Consider the following 17,564-nt stretch of genomic DNA (forward strand, 5'->3'; position numbering starts at 1 on the left):
AATAAGAAGTAGATACAGTGCAGTGAGTTTAACATTAAGCAGTGATGAGAAGCAACTCCAAAATTCTCAATGAAAATGATGTCAATACATAAATTCTATGGAACTTCCAGAAATAATGTACAACTAGTGAAAAGGCAAAGAGCTGGGAGACAGAACATCACGCACAAGGAGCAAGAAGGCTGGTGCTCCTGGATGGCAGAGCACATGGATGGGGAAGAAACTACAAAAAGACTAGAAATGTAGGAGGGAGCCAGGGACTTTACAAGCCTAAACTATTTGATCCTGGAGGGTAATAGGGAGCCACTAGGATTTATTAAGTGGGGGAAGGGGTGATAGTCAGACCTATACTTTAAGAAGATCACTTTGGCAGCTGAATAAAGGATTGTTTGGAGTGGAAAGAGAATTGAAACAGGGAAACCAATCAGAAGGTTATTGAAATAGTACAGGTGTGAGCTGATGAAAGCCTATACTAGGGTGGCAAATATATCAAAAGAAAGAAGACAGCATAAACAAGAGGTGTTTTGAAGGTAAAAATAACTGTTCTTAGTAGTAGGCAGGATATGTGGGGTGAGTGAGAAAGAAGAGTTAAAGATGACACCTAGGTTTTGAGTCAGGGCAATCAGTCTGACTCCCCACCCCCACCCTCTCATTTGAGAATTTTCCTTAGATTTTACTGAAAAAATTGAGGCCATTCACCAAGGGCTCCCTCTCTGTCTCAGTTCTCCTGTCTGATTTCTTCTTCTCAAGCTCCTTTGCTGGATCTTCATCTGAGTCATTTCCTCTACACGTGGGTGTCCAGGTTTGGGATTCTGGTTTAGAGAGGACTCTAACCTGGCCTTTTTCTTTGTTCTCTCTTCTGTTTCACTTAGTGATCTCATCTTCTCCCACAGATTCAGTTACCATCTCTATGCTGAAGATTCTCAGATATACCCATCCCTAACCTCTCTCCTGACCTCTATACCTCCATCTCTCATTGCCTATGCCACATCTCAAACTAGATGTTCTGTAACTATCTCAAACTCAGTATGTCTAAAACTGAGTTAATTTCTCCCTGAAACCACATCTTTCTAGTCACTCAGGCTTGAATCCTAGTTATTATCCTCAAATCCTCCCTCTTATTTACCCCACAAAGTCATTTTTACCCTCAAAATTCCTCTTTTTTATGTCCCTTTCTCTCTTTTGACTCAGCTGCCATCTTGGTATGGACTTTTATTACATCACACCTAGACTATTATGATAGCGTTCTGTTGACTCTGCCTGTCTTAAGTCTCTTCTCATTCCAGTTCACCCTTGACTCTGATGTCCAAGTGATCTACCTTAAGTCCAGGTCTCACTGTCACTCCCATATTCAATAAAGTCCAATATCACCTCCATAATCATAATACCCTCTATCTGGCATTCAGTGTCCTTCTTATGCAGTTCCCTCTACTGCTCCGGTCTTCTTACACCTTAATTGTACTCCCCTCTTCATTTCACATCACCCAAATGCCCTCTGCCACTATCCTCTCCACCCCTGTCTCACATAATAAAGTGGCCTGTCTTGTCAAACCAAAATCCTCTACACACACAAGTTATTTATTCTTTCTTATCCTGATTGCCCCCTCTGTCTACTCTCTCACTTATCTTCAGTCTCCCCCTGTCTAAAGACTTCTTCCCTACTCCTTACAAATAACCTATGCCTCTCACAACCTCAAAAAAGTCCTCACTTTGTCCATCCATCCATCCATCCATCCATCCATCCATCCATCCATCCATCTATCCATCCCTATTAGCTATCATCTCATATCTCTTCTCCTTTTAATGGAAAAACTCCTTGATAAGTTTATTTGTAATAGATGTCTCTCTTAACTCTCTACAGTCTGGTTTCTTATCTCATCATTCAACTGAAACTCTTTGAAAGTTGTTAATGATCTCCTAATTGCCTAATCTAATGGCCTTTTCTCAACCTTAACCCTTCCCAACATCTCTGTAGCCTTTGACACTGTTAATCACCCTCTTTTTATTGATATTCTCTCATTTATTAAGGTCCTACTATGTACAGGAACTGTTAAATGTTTTTTAAAAATACTATCCCCTTTGAGTCTCACAACAATCCTATGGTATCATTGGTGATAAGGAAATATTGTAATTATGTTCATTTTATAGTTGAGGCCAAGAGGTGACTTGCCCAGGGTCACACAGTTAATGAATGTCCCAAATTAGATTATTCTTAGTCTTTCTGAATCCAAGCTTAGTGTTCTAGATTTCAGTGCTGCTGCTTTCTCCTCCTATCTGTCCTATTACTCCATCTCCATCTTTTTTTGGTGGTTCATCATCCATGTCATGCTGATATCCTAAGCTCCATTCTATTTTTTTTTTAATTTACTCTTTCACCTGGAGATCCCCTTAGTTCTTATTGGTTAAATAATTGTCTCTATGGAAATGATTTTCAGATCTATGTAATTAACCCTAGTCACTCTACCAAGATGCAGTCACAAAAGAGAATTCATTCATTTTCTCCCCAAACTCCCTATCCTTCCAAACTTTACCACCATCCTCTCAGTCACCTAAGCCCACAACTTCATCTTACATTTAAATTTCTTATTTACTATTTTTCTGAATATCTCATCTATCAGGAAAAAAAATGTTTCTCCCTAAATGATGATCCATGCTTTTCTTTGATCTGTTTGAATCTAGAACTTTATTTTTTGTAAAAAACCAACTTATTTTCCGTGTCCCTTAAAATTCACTTCTAGCCTTACCTCATTCTGCATACTTCTAAGCACTTTTCAAGTAATCTGTAACATTCACACAATATGTCTCTGTTTCTCCTTCTGTAAATCCTCAGCTACATACTTGTCCTCCAGTTCCTCAGTTTCCTTTTAGAATATTTTATTAATACACAATGCTGTTCCATTATTCATTTGATCTCTTCTGTTTGAGCTATGGCCTTATGTAGGCAAAATCAGTTGCTTTAATATTTCTAATTCATTTTGCTCACTCCACTTTGTGTATTGGTCCATAGCCATCACAAGTCATGCGTTTTGCTGTTGGCTCTTTCTTCTATATTGTACTCAATGAATTATTAGTCCTTTCTTATACCACTCTTCCTAATAATAAGTAGCATTTATATATGGCTTAAAAGGTTTGCAAAGCATTTTATTATCATTCAGTCGTATCTGACTCTTCATGATCCCATTTGGAATTTTCTTGGCAAAGATACTGGAGTGCCTTGCCATTTTCTTCTCCAGCTCATTTTACAAATGAGGAAACTGAGGCAGATCAGATGAAATGATTTGTACAAATTCATACAGCTAACAAGAGTCTGAGGGCAGATTTTAACTCAGTAAGATGGGTCTTTCTGACTCCAGGCCTTGTGCTCTATCCACTGTGCCACCTAGATGCCCTGGAAGGTAATGGGATGTTGGGAGGGATGCTATTAATACTCTCATTTTATAGATGAAGAAACAGAAGTAGACAGAGGTTAAATGCCTTGCCCAGGGTCACAAGTATGTGTCTGAGGACAGATCTGAAACCAAGTGTTCCTGATTCTAAGTTAGGCACTCCATCTACTGTACCACTTTCTCCTCCTAGAGGTATTTGGAGATAGATGATTAGAAAGATATAGAGACAGATAAAGATAGATATAGGGATAGTTATACAAGACATAAATATAATGACATAAGTATTTTTCCTTCTCAATTTTCAGTTTAAAATTCTTTTGATCAGATTCACAATACTTCTGGTCAAGTCCCCATCTGTGTTCTAGAGCCTATTCCCTCGTGACTCTTGATCTCCTCATCAAGATGTTGAAGGATCTTGCTCCAACATTTATCTACTTTCTGTAGTCATTCATCACTCCCATTCAAATGAGTCCTCCCAATAAGGTTTTAAACCACTACACGTACACCTATCTTTAAAAAAAAATCTTGTGCTTATCTCTGCTATCCTTTCTACCATTCTAGTTTTTCCATCTCTCATGGACCAACTATAGGAATTCTGTTCCCACTATTTTCATTTCCTCTTCATCTTATTCACTCCTAACTTCCTTCAATATGGTTTGTATCTCCCCTGCTTTACTTAAATTTGTCTCTTATAGGTTACTAATGACAATCTATCCCAGTGGCCATTACTATACGCCATGCTCTTAAACTCTTCTATTATTAATAACAAATTAACATTGGGGATCCAGGGTTTTTTCCCTTCCTATTTCTTCATTCAAAGATCAGTCCTTGTGAAGGACAAGTGATGATGACAATGGGGTAATATTCTCCTCAATCTTGGGTGGGACACTACCCAACCAGAAAGCTTAGCTCAGATTAAAGGGCAAAAACCATTTTATCTAGGTGAATTCTGGACCATTGTTCAACTACATAAGTGGTTTGGGTGGAGGATAGGTCCTATTGTATAGATTGCTGGAGCCAGACTGGTATGGGTGAAGATGAGTTTCTTTGTCCAAGCATAACATAATCAAGAGTTCTCATTCCCCAGCCTTTCATTAGAATAAACTCACCCCTCATCATAATATTCATTCTCTCATTAATTGTTAACCAATCAGAGTAGATTTCCATCTGTCAGAAACACCCACTCTAGCAAGGGTATTGAAGCATTCAAGGAACCTAAGGTTTGTCTTTGGTTTATGAGAGAAAACCACTGACTTCAATCTATTAATTATTTTCTAGTCATAATTGTTAAACGGATAATTAATTATCCAGAAACAACATCTGAGACTCTTCATTCATCACTGTTCTGAATACTAGGCATTGACATCTGATCTGCTACTACACCCTAAGGACCACCAGGCCTTTCCATATATCCTGCATATGAGCACTCCTTTAGTGTTGTCTCCCCTAGTTAGAATGCAAGCACCTTGAGATCAAAGAATATCTTACTTTATTTGCAACCCTAGCACTTAGCAGAGTGTTTATTATATAGTAAGTGCTTAATAAAATGCTTTGCCATTTACTCATTCCTTTGTGCTGATTTCATGGTATTTTTTTTCTGTCCTCATTTCTCTTCTTTTGAATTCATTATTTCAGTTTTGATGATACTGCATTTCCTTGTTTTTTTTCTTATCTTTCTATACTGTCCTTCTTCTTCTTCTTGTCCCCTAACTGTGATCTTTACTTAAGATGAAGCCCTCTTCTCTCTAAAATGTCTATCGCCCGGAAGTCATCCATACTCACAACTTACAACTTCTATGCTTTTCTCTCCCAAATCTGTATCTTTAGTTCTAACTTCTCTCCTGAGGTCAAAGAGTTCTATTCTCCAAGTGTTCACTTCATATATGTTTCATCATGTCAAATTTCACATGGTCTAAACATAGCTTTATCAGCGTCTCCCCAAATAGATCCTCCATATCTCATTTTCTTTGTCTTTATCACAGTTACCATCTTTTCTCTCTAAGGCTCAAAAATTCAGTCATATTTTGCTCATATCTTCACTAATAGCACATCCTTATAGCGCATCAGGTATCAAGTCTTCATTCGTACTTTTCAGTGTCTCTTATATTCATCTTTTTATCCCCATTCTCACTGCCATTACCAAAGTGTAGCCCCGCATCACTCCACATGTGAATTATTGAAACTTTCTCCTACATGTCTCTCTCTTAACTCCATTTTCCTCCTCATAATCCATCCTGAGTATTAAAAAGGGATTAGACTCCTAACTGAAAAAATAACAAAATACAGATATATTAATAGTCTATAGCATGAATTTATACTTCAAATATACATTGTAGTATGATATATAAATATTTAAGATATGTAAAGTATGAGTTATGTTAGTTATGTGGATTAAAGGAATGTGCTACCAATTAATTTGATTGCATTTCCACATTTATGTTATATAATTCTTGAGACATCATGAGAACCCTCAAATTCCTCAACAAGGCTATAAAAACAATAATATTTCAGCAAACAATAACCAGAATATCTTATTTTGTGTCTTGTGCTTTCTAGTTCACTAAGTGCTTTTCTACGTGCTGTCTTATTTGATCTTCACAACTTTGCAGAGCTGGGTAGGTAAACATGATTATTCTCATTTTATAGATGAGGAAAATGAGAATCAGAGAAAAGTGTGATTTGTCCATTGTCAAAAAGCTAGCAAGTTTCCAGAGATACAGCTGTCTTCTGGCAGCTGATCCAAAGTTCTCTCCACTACAATATGCTGCCTCTCCAACAATAAAGTGTGGTGATATTAATGATCCTTAGTCGGTATTTGAAAGTCTGTAATGTGAAAGAGAGATTAGATTTCACCTACTTGGCCTCAGAAGGCAGAACTAAGAACAAGAGGTAGAAGTTATAGAGAAGCAACTTTAAGTTTTATGTAATGAAAAAACTTGGTAACAATTAGAGTGATATAGGAAAAAAAATGGCTTCCTCCTTAGGTTGTAGGTTCCTCATTATTCAAGGTCTACAAAGAGAGGCTATATGTCCATTTGAAAAGGGATTCTTATTCAGGTGTGGGTTAGACTAAATGATCTCTGAGGGTCCTTCAGGTTCTTACATTGTATGTGATTTTTGAAAAAAATACCTTCTGCTCCATCTCTCTCCATACTCTTCTTATGGGAATTCTGCCCACCCTCTGCAGAAGGAGAATTTTTTCAACTTGCCAATTGAATACTTCATTCAGTCATGCGAAACTTGGAATTAGGCTCTTGGGTTGTACTTTGGGCTGTGCCAGTAACTCATCCCATAACCTGAGCTGACTCAACATTTCTCATACTCATAAAATTGGGATGCTTACTTGAATTGTCTGTAAAACATGTTAAGATTTTAATATCCTCAAGTGAATACTCTAAAAAGGCAGTCTATTACCATTATACAGTGGTGAGGACTTTAAAAAGCCTCCAAAGAAAATCCTTTTCTTCTTTTAAAAAATTGGTTCTGAGCCCAATTTCAGACTTTCTGATTTGATGAGGATGGTTCCTGGAAAAATATTCCAGAGTTTAGGGATTGTTTTTAAGATACTTCTTTTTTTAAGTCACTGAAAACTCTAGAGAAGCAAGGCTTCAAAGAAATACTAGGATTTTATTATCCATACCTTGAAACTATCTAAGAAAAGATTTTATTTTCAATTAAATAAGATTCAGCTAGAAATTAACTCTATTTGGGCCTCTATCATTGATCCCTTAAAATAAAGAAAAAGTTTAAATAACAGTAAGTTTTCATGTGGTCCACAGGGAAAATAATTTGAGTACAGAATCAAACGGTTGAAACAGACCTTTGGGGGCATCTTGTTCAAACTTCTCCCTTTATTTCTTTTCTCCAAATTTATTAATTAATTTGTTTTCAGTTTTCAACAATCATTTCCATAAGTTCCAAATTTTCTCCTCCTTCCTCCTGCCTACCTCCTAAAGATGACATGGAATCTGATATGGGCTCTACACATACATTCCTATTAAACACATTTTCGCATTAGTCATGCTGCATAGAAGAATTAAAATGAATGGGAGAAACCCAATGGGAGGAAAATAAAACATAACAAAAGAGAAAATAGTCTGCTTCATTCTGCGTTCTTATTCCATAGTTCTTTCTCTAGGTGTGGATGGCATTTTGCATCATGAGTCCTTTGGAAATGTTTTAGGTCCCTGCATTGCTATGAAGGTCTAAGTCTTTCAAAAACAGTCCTCACACACTGTGGCTATTACAGTGTATAATGTTCTCCTGGTTCTGCTCACTTCACTCAGCATGAGTTCATATAAATCTTTCCTGCCTTTGCTGAAGTCCTTCTGTTCATCATTTCTTATAGCACAATAGTATTCCATTACATTCATATACCACAGCTTGTTTGGCTATTCCCCAATTGATGGACATACTTTCAATTTCCAGTTCTTGGCCACCACAAAAAAGAGCTGCTTTAAGTATTTTTGTACATGTGGGTCCTTTTCCCATTTTTATGATCTGTTTGGGTTACAGTCATAGAAGTGATATTGCTGGGTCAAAGGGTGTGCACATTTTCATAAGCCTTTGGGCATAGTTACAAATTGTTCTCCAGAATGGTTGGATAAGCTCATAGTTCCACCAACAATGAATTAGTCTTCCAACTCTCCCATATCTTCTCCAACACTTACCATTTTCTTTCTCTGTCATGTTATCCAATCTGATAGTTGTGATATGGTACCTCAGAGTTGTTTTGATTTTCATCTCTCTAATCAATAGTGATTTAGAGCATTTTTCATATGACTATAGATTGCTTTAATTTCTTCTTCTGAAAACTGCCTGTTCATATATCCTTTAACCATTTATCAATTGGGGAATGGCTTATATTCTTGTAAATTTGACTCAGTTCTCCCTTTAATTTTTAAAAAATTCATTGATTGCTTTATTCTTGTGTAAATTTTAAATCTGTAGCTATAATTGACTACTCATTGATTAATAATAAAAAACAAGCAAACAACAAAAATTGAAAAATGAAATCCTCATTATAAACATTTGTAGTTCAGCAAAACTAAATCATCTATTGACCATGCACAAAAATGTGTGTTTCTTTTTCTCTTTTGAGTTCATCATCTCTCTGGCAAGAAGTGTTGTTTGATGTTCAATAATAAACCATGGGCCCAGAAGCCTAGAACCCAAGTCTCATTCATTCAACTAACATTTACTAAGTACTTCCTCCCTGCCCCATACTTTGCTAGGTATTTGAGACACAAAGACAAAAATAATGCATTTCCTGTGCTCAAGGAGCATATATTCAGTGAAGTTCAGGTCTCCTGTCTGCGTGTTCCAGTGCTCTTTTCATCATGTCGTATAGCCTCCCTAATTTTAAGTTCATCACTTACTGTTGCTTTTCTATGGCAAAGGACTAATATGTACATAAAAGAAGAGTCAGACTTCATTAGAAGGTAAGTTCATTGCCAGAAGAGATTGTTTCTTTCTTTGTACTTATTTCCCTAGTGGTTTACAAATAGAAAATACTTGCTGATTGAGTCATTTATAAGTTAGGGTTGCATTTTCTTCCACATTTTCCTGAAACAATTAATTTTCCTATTCATTATAAATTTAAAAACTGATATCTGCAGCAAACAAAACTAGAAAACTATGGTATGCAATTGTGCTTTTAAAAATAATTGTGAAGTTTCTTTTACTACTCAGACGAATTTTTCTCTGTACTCATTTCAAACTGGCTTGATTTGATTCTGGCCAAACCCCTTGATATTTTTTCTGCCTTTCCCTGAAATTTTTCTATAGACCTAGGCACAATAATATTATTGTGGTCACTTAAATTCCTTAGCAAAAGATTGAATAATCTCTCACAGAATTCCAAAAAAAAAAAAACCTCGTTTTACTGAACTGAGAAAAGAACAAGACAATAAATAATCTCAAAGACTCTTACCATTTTTGTTCATACATATACATATATTATAATATGTAGACTAAATTTTTATATTATATAAATTTTATATTATGTAATATATAATTATTTATATTTTATTTATAATATATGCATATGTATGATATGCATATTAATATATTATGCATAATATATACAATATATAACATAATATATTATTTATATTTATAAATATAAAATTTTGTATTATAAAATTTTACATTTATTTCCACGAACTCCATAGGATCAGAGATGTATCCTTTTTATGGCATTGCAATTATGTAAAGTTTGACAAAGAAAAATCTTAGAAAGGAATTTAATAAGCCCTTACAATATGCCAAGCACTGTGCTAAACACTTACAAATATTATGTCATGTAATCCTCTCAACAATTCTGAGAGATAGATATGATTATTCACATTTTACAGTTCAGGAAACTGCAGTAGACCCAGTTTTAGTGATATAGTCAGTGTTACAAAAAGCTGAAGCTATATTTGAACTGATCTTCCCAACTGCAAGCCCATTGCTCTATCCACTCTATGATATAGCTCCTTTAATTTCTTACATTTGTTCATGTTCTAGTAAAAGTAATGTATAAAAGATATAGAACAAACAGGGACAATGAAGTAATTGTCCCACTGCATTCAGAACTGGTGAAGTCTCTGGAGAAATACCATGTTCCTTGATTACAAAGTCTTTCTTGATAACCTCTATCAGAAATGACTCTTCCCTCCTTGGAAGCTCAGCGCTATTTATTACCAGAACACCCTTATTTGACACTTTTCACTTATTTCATACAAGTCACATGTTTTTCCTTCACTAAATTATAAATTTCCAGAGGTGCCTCCTTTGCATTTTCCACACTGTAGTTCATTATACATAATAGGCTATTCAGGGGGGCAGCTAGGTGGCATAGTGGATAGTGGGTTAATTCCCTGGAGTCAGGAAATCTTCTTGATTTCAAAACTGGATTCAAACACTTAATAGCAAGACTCAGACACAGGGCAAATCACTTAACGTTGTTTACTTCAGTTTCCTCACGTGTATAATGAACAGGAAAAGAAAATGGCAAACCAGTCCAATATCTCTGCCCAGAAAACCCTAAATGGGTTGCAGATATGGAGTGCCTTGTATGAGGAATGGCAAGGAGGCCAGGGTCAATGTTTCTAGTGAATGGGTCAATATATTACTGGACTGAGTCAAATATGATACTTGGAAGCTATATTGAATCTTTGCCAGGCTCAGCTCTTCTTCGATTGGTCTGGGTAGGTCCCTCAGCAATTGTTGTCCTGGTTCTGCTTACTCCATTCTAAATCAGTTTATATAAGTCTTCCCAGGTTCCTATAAAACCGCTTCTTTCATCATTTCTTATGACACCATATTATTCTATTACATTTGAGCACTATAATCTGTTCAGTTTCTCCCCAACTGACGGGCACCATCTTTCCCCATGCCACTCCCCTTGCCAGTTATCATCACAAAAAGAGCTCCTGTAAGTATTTTTATCCAAGTGGGTCCTTATCCTCTTTCTTTGATTTCTTTGGGAAACAGGCCTACTAGTGGTATTGCTGGTTCAAAGAGTAAGAATATTTTAGTAAGGTTTTGGGCATAATTCCAAATTGCTTTCCAGAATGGCTGGAACAATTCAAAACTCCACCAACAGTACACTTGTATGTCTGTTTTCTCAAGCTACTCTAACCTTGGCAACTTTCCTGTTTTGTCAACTTCGCCAGTCTGATATGTATGAGGTAGAAACTCAGAGCTGACTTAATTGCATTTCTCTAATTATTAATGATTTGGAACTTTTTTCCTCATTTCTGGTTGCAATAGCTTAGATTTCTTATTTTCAAAATTGCCTGTTCATATCCGGTGACCTATTAGGGAATGGTTTTTAGTTCTATAAATTTGAAATCGGTTCCATATTATATCTTGCATATGAGACCTTTATTGGATTTTTTTTCCCTGTTACCTGTCCTTCTAATATTAGTTGTGTTTGTACAAAATTTTAAAAATTTTATGCCATCAAAATGATCCATATCAACTGTGATTGTCTCTTATTGCTTTTATGGCCATGAGCTCTTCCAATAAGCATATATCTAAAAAGTAATTTCTTGCCTGTTCCTCTAATTCATTTATGCTGGAGTAATCAATTTTGATTCAATCAGTTCCACCTCCCACACTCCACTGGGGATTTTATGCAGATGAGTGGGTAGGGACAAAAGTATGAATTTGGTCTGAGACAAGTTCAAAAGTAATTAAGCTGGTTGAGCCTCGAACCCTCTCTGGGGAAGAGAACGCCTATTTTGCATCTAAAGGCCTTCTCCTTTATATTGCAACATCTCTATCTTTAGTCCCTCCAGACTTTCAAATTTTGCCAAAGTCTCTTGGGATGCTCCCTCTTACATATGTAAGAAACAGTTTAATAAAGGTTTATTTTGTTTTAAATCAAGAAAACCCAGGTGGTAGCTAGTAGGCAATAATGTACATGAATTCTTTCAATTACTTTGTAGTGTGTCAGTCAATATGATTGCTTTGCTATAATAATAACTAATTATAGCTCACAAATGTCCGTGTGAATTATTATTAGTAACAAAAAGAGTTGAAATTCAGATGGCAGACACATTAAAAATTAAATAAAGGGGTTCATGGACATTATTTCCCAGACATTGTCTGTGTTTCCTAGATTTAAAACAAAATAAATTACTTATTAAAATGTCTGTTATATGAAGTAGAACTTGGAGAAAAACTTTCATAATTTTCCTTTAATTTTGATGATTTTTATTTTCCTTAGTTTCCAGGATTTTATAAGTTTCCCATCAGGTACAACAGAAAGGAATCAGTAGCACAAATCGTCGCTCTTAAGAAACTCACCTATGAGATTATAATTTGGGGTGTGATTTTGGAATGTTAATGCTGTAAATCTATGATATGACAAATGGGAAATACAGATTGTAGCTGGAGATGCTACCTTGCCAAAAGAGTTCTGTGTGGTTATTCTCAATTGGATGGCCATCCATAATTAAGAGGCTTTTGCTAGCTTGACTGGAATTCCCTCAAACTAATAACAAAGTAAAAACTTAGGTATTTTGGGGACGTAGCCAAGAAAGTCTTGAGGGGATACTTGATTGCTGTTAACATCCAAGACAGAAAGCAAAGGCTTCAGAAACTATATGACTCAAGGGCTAAGATTGCAGACCTAGAGACTGAACACGAGAGAAATAGCCTGCTCCAGATTATTGTCAGAATTAAGGAATCAAAGGGGGGGATGGGGAAGTGGAAAGTTACAAGAAACAGAAATTTTGTGGGGAAAGAATATTTTATATGTATGTGATCAAGAAAACTAGGAAAGAAAAAGGCTGAAAAGTATGTTGATGTATTTTGTGTTGGAATAATCCCAAAGGAAGTCTTTCCTGTCTTATTTTCCTGCATAACATACCAATAGACCACACTTGGAATAAGTGTAAATGGGCCACATGCTGCTTAATCCCCAGTAATGAATATTCATAAACAGTCCAACTTTCACTATGGACAAAAATGAAGAAAGACAGCTTTGTAGTCCAAAAATAATCAAGCAATAGATTAAAATGCCAAGGTGTAGTTGCCCTTGTAATTGTAACTGTCATTTTTAATGTGGTGAATATTATCCAGTATCAACAGTTAAGCATAACTTAAATTACATCACAACTTCTCAAATACAGAAAACCCTCAACTTTTGCAGGGGTAATGTTCCTAGAAAACAGCATAGAAATAATACATATAGATATAGATATATAGATATAAATGTTGATACACTGAACCTATGGGAAATTGGGGATTAGGTTCCCACAACTACCACAAACTATAATCTTTCACTAGAGATTGCTGAAAATATACTTTTCTGCATATAATTCTTTATAACAAAACATTAATTCTGATAATATATACTTTTCTTAACAGAATAACCATGAAATAACTCTGAAAATGCATTATACACACACAAAAAAATTGGTAACATTCAAAACATTTTTTCTTGCTAGTAATTCCCTAAAAGTCTATGACCATTTATGCTTATATCTCAATAAAAAATAAACTGATTTCAGAAAATACTCACTTTTTCATTTTCAATATTTTATTTTTACCTAATTGCATGTAAAAACAATTTTTAACATTCCTTTTTTTTAAGTTGTGAGTTCCAAATTCTAACCCTCCCTTCTTCCCTGCCCCACTTCCTGATACAGTAAGCAATCTGATATAGGTTATACACATGTAATCATGTAAAACATTTTCATGACAATATTTATTTTTCATAACATGAAATCTATAATACCATAAAGACTGCACAGCAAATAAAATTCTTAAAACTAAAACATTTTTAAACCTGAATTTTACCTTCCACTGTATCAGATGGCAATGTGCTGCATATTATATTGCTGCAAACTTCTCAACCTTAGCTACCCTTTGAAAACCAAGGGAGAGGTTGCTGGGACTTTAGTTGCTGCTGAGACTGATGAAATTATGAGACTGGGAAAGGTTACAGTGAAGTGACTAGTAGCATACCAGCCACTCTACAAACTTTCAGGCATCACCCTTCTCATTTTTTTCTCTACCACACGTAGCTGTGAATGAGTGTGGTTGCCAATATGAAAGTAAAAAAGAGATTATTAATAAAATCACTAAGTACTTGAAGTTATGAAAGTTAAATATATTTTCCTTTGGAAATATAATGACAAATGTAATGATTTTGCAGGTGTTATATGTCCCGGGTCTGTCCCCGGGACCTTCGAGTGAGAATCTCCCTTCGGTGGGCACCGCTTCGGACGTCTCCGGACCTACCCCGGGGGACACGGCGGCAGGCAATAATCAGGCAATGCGCAGGAGGTTCATAGCTTTATTGCATGGAGGAGTCCCCCGAGCAGTTCAGGGCGTTGTCTTATATAGGGAGGTTCTTCCGGGCTGCCATCCTAATCCGCCCCGAGGGCGAGGCCTACCACCCGATTGGATCCAGCCCACCCGACCAATCCCGTGGGCTCACAACTCCTCTATGGGAGCCGTGTCTCCCTCGGATTGGTGGGCTGCCACTCCCGGGGAGGCCCCTATCCGCCCAGGCGCCTAGGACCGACCCCCGTCAGTTATACTCTATGGATTCTGAATTTCAATTCAGAATAAAATCAGGACCTACTCTGACTTATTTCCTTACTACCTGAAATTCCTAACTAAAAGAATAATGAATACTTTATTACTTTGGAATGGATAGGGAAGCATCTTCCATCAAAAGGAATAAGATAGCAACTGGACCCTGTCATTGGATTGTTCATCTCATCATTGACCCATTCTCAGTGCCCGTTTAGTTTCACCTTGTTTCTCACCTAGAGCTCCTTCATTTTCTGGTTTTCCCTTTTTGTCTGTATTGCTTATTTTGGAAATCTCTTCTTGGAACAACTGATTTAAGTGAAATTGAATTCTGATATTTGATTATTCCTATCTAAAGCCTTAGTGACCTTATCTTTACAATAGATCCTGTACTGCCATAACTATCCTTATAATTATCCCACTTGCCCACACTAACCACTCTTCATAAATTCCATTTCATCAAGTCAGCTTCCCTTTGCTATTCTCTCCAGTTGTTGCAGGTGAGGTCAAAGCTTTTTCTATGAATGCCCAATGATTGAGATCTGTTCACATCTAGTCAAATATATAACTTCTAAATATAGAATTTCCAAACAGATCCAATGAGCATTAATATTAAATTATTGTATTTAACAATGAGTATCTCTAGTAAGAGCCCTAGATTAAAGCGTAATATAGGTACATACTATCTGCCTCCTGATAAAGAACTGATACTGTCTGAAAACAATCTGAAGCATACTACTTTCCCTCATTCTTTCTTTAATTCTTTTGTTTGAGTCTTCTTATACAAAATGACTAATATGGAAAGGTTTTACATGACTGCATGTATATAACCTATATTAGATTGTTCGCTGTTTTAGGGAGGGGGAGGGTAGGAGAAGGATGGATGGATAGATTTTGGAACTCAAAACTTTAAAAAATGCTAAATAGTGTTTTAACACATAATTGGGAGAAAATTTTTAAAAATTGAAAAATAAAAGAAAACCATATTTGAAGGAAAATTGTTCATACTTAAAAGTCTTGCCTTTCTTTCATACCTAACTTAAAACACCTCAATTTAATTTGAACTATGTCTGGTATAGAACAACTCCTGGGTCTCAACATAAAAAAAAAGGAGAACAATATATTTTTAAGATATAAAAAGTTTGGTTTCTCTTATTCATCTATCTTCTTTTAAAATATGCATTTCATAACTTTACATTTCATTCTTGCACAGGGGGCATGATGCTCTTTTTTGTATGGTTTCAAGTATATATGCTGTCCAATCAAGTGCTTATATTCATTTAGAACAATAATTTACTAAAACCTGCATGAATCGAACTATCCTCCACCTAAATTCCTGCTCTAATTCCTTGTTGTGGTGACCTTGATTATTAAAACATATGCTAGCAGAGGACAAGCTTGAAAGATTTTAATATGGGATAGAGAATGAATTATGTCTTTTATCTGCAAATTAGTCCTGAGGAAGTTTAGAGATTCATCCACTGATTAGCCATTGGGATGAATTTGTTGAGCCCAGTAACTCTCAAAAAGAGTCTAGAGGGTTTTCCATCTAAATCAATTAAATAACTACACACACAGAAAAGATACCTCAGAGATACCCTAGGTATTAAAATGAATTATTAAAGTGTGGCGAGCATGGTCATGATGCTAGAACACAAAGAGCACAACTCCTGGAGAGAAATTCTCAGGGTTAGGTTTTCCTTGGGACTGTAATTGTGCCCAGGCTGATACCATGAGATGAGGATCATAACTAGTTGAAGAGTCTTCTGATAAATGGAAAATTGAAAATTGGGGAGGTTGGCAGGTAGGAGGATCAGTTCAAAAGAGGGGATGAGATAGAATTACAGTTACGTCCTGCAGAATCCTTATGAGCCCATGTAGCATCTCAATGACTGATCAAGTTCATGAGTGGTTAGTACTGTTTGGCACATACAATAGATGAGGGAGGTAAGAGGTAGGTTGGTACAGTGGATAGAGTGTGGAAATTAGAGCCCAAAACAGTCCATCTAATTCTTCATTTTGTAGATGAGGAATACGATGCCCAGAGAAAGTAAATGCCTTACCAATCACACAGGTAATCAGTGACAAAACTACCATCTGAAGTCAGGAAAGGACTCCAAATCCTGCACTCTTTCTGATGTATCAGGATGGATACTTAGCAATTGCTTGCTAAAGAAACAAATGAATGAATTAAAATCTTCTTTGTCCAGAAACTGATACTAGGTACTGGGGGACATAGAAAGTTTAAATAAGACATGATGATGCTATATATTTGGGGGATCACATCAACAGAGATAACCATGACACATATTAAATGATAAATGAATGAATCACTAGGCAAATAAAAGATCATCACTTTGGGCTTAAATATTTAATAGGGAAGCAGGGATAAGGTGGAAAAGTATCATGATGATCTCATAAAAAGGAAAAACTATATAAATCAATATGCATGGAGACATACGTGAAGCAAAATTGTGAAACTACACTTGTAACTGCACAGACTATCAGTGAGGCTGGAGGTAGGTAGAGTCAATTCAGAAAGTTTCAGAGAGGTAAAGTCCTCTGGGGAAAAGCTCACATGAAGTACTATCTACTCAAATATTGGGCAGGGGCTCTCTGATGTTATCACCATTTGTCCTCATGATCAGGCTTCATAAACTTCACTTTTGACTGTAGCTGACAGTCCATCAACTTGCTACTGAAGGTTACAAGTCTAGGAATATTCAAAGATAATAAGCTATTGGGAAAGCAGAAAAGAAACAAGCATTTATGAAGTGCCTACTGTGTGCTAGACACTGTGCTAAGTGCTTTACAAATGTAAAGTGGCTTACCTGGGCATGTTCAAAACCTAACATGGAGATGCCCTACATCCACGATCAAATAGGTGGGTGTATTGTCTGTTGTTTGGCTGTGTATCTGGATCATGCTACATTTATAAAACTGGCCAGTTTGAAATGGTTACTCTATTCCTGGTTCAGAATTTCCTAAATTCTCCTTCCTGCTATATCAAAACATTGAAGACCATAGTTAATCCATAGTATGGATGCCAAGAACTGAATCAATGAGAGGTTCTTCTACTTCATGGCTACCCTTGGATACCCTGGCTTTAGGAAATGGTATTTGTCTTGTTCCCTTTCATTTGTC

At 36.1% G+C, this 17,564-nt stretch overlaps 1 pseudogene; it reads right to left on the reverse strand.

Moving 5' to 3' along the window:
• Positions 1-15,591: 15,591 nt before the first annotated feature.
• On the reverse strand, positions 15,592-15,690 carry LOC140502894 (U6 spliceosomal RNA; annotated as a pseudogene).
• Positions 15,691-17,564: the final 1,874 nt, after the last annotated feature.

This window comes from Notamacropus eugenii, chromosome 4 (assembly GCF_028372415.1).
Source record: "Notamacropus eugenii isolate mMacEug1 chromosome 4, mMacEug1.pri_v2, whole genome shotgun sequence".
In the NCBI taxonomy this organism is placed as follows: Eukaryota; Metazoa; Chordata; class Mammalia; order Diprotodontia; family Macropodidae; genus Notamacropus; species Notamacropus eugenii.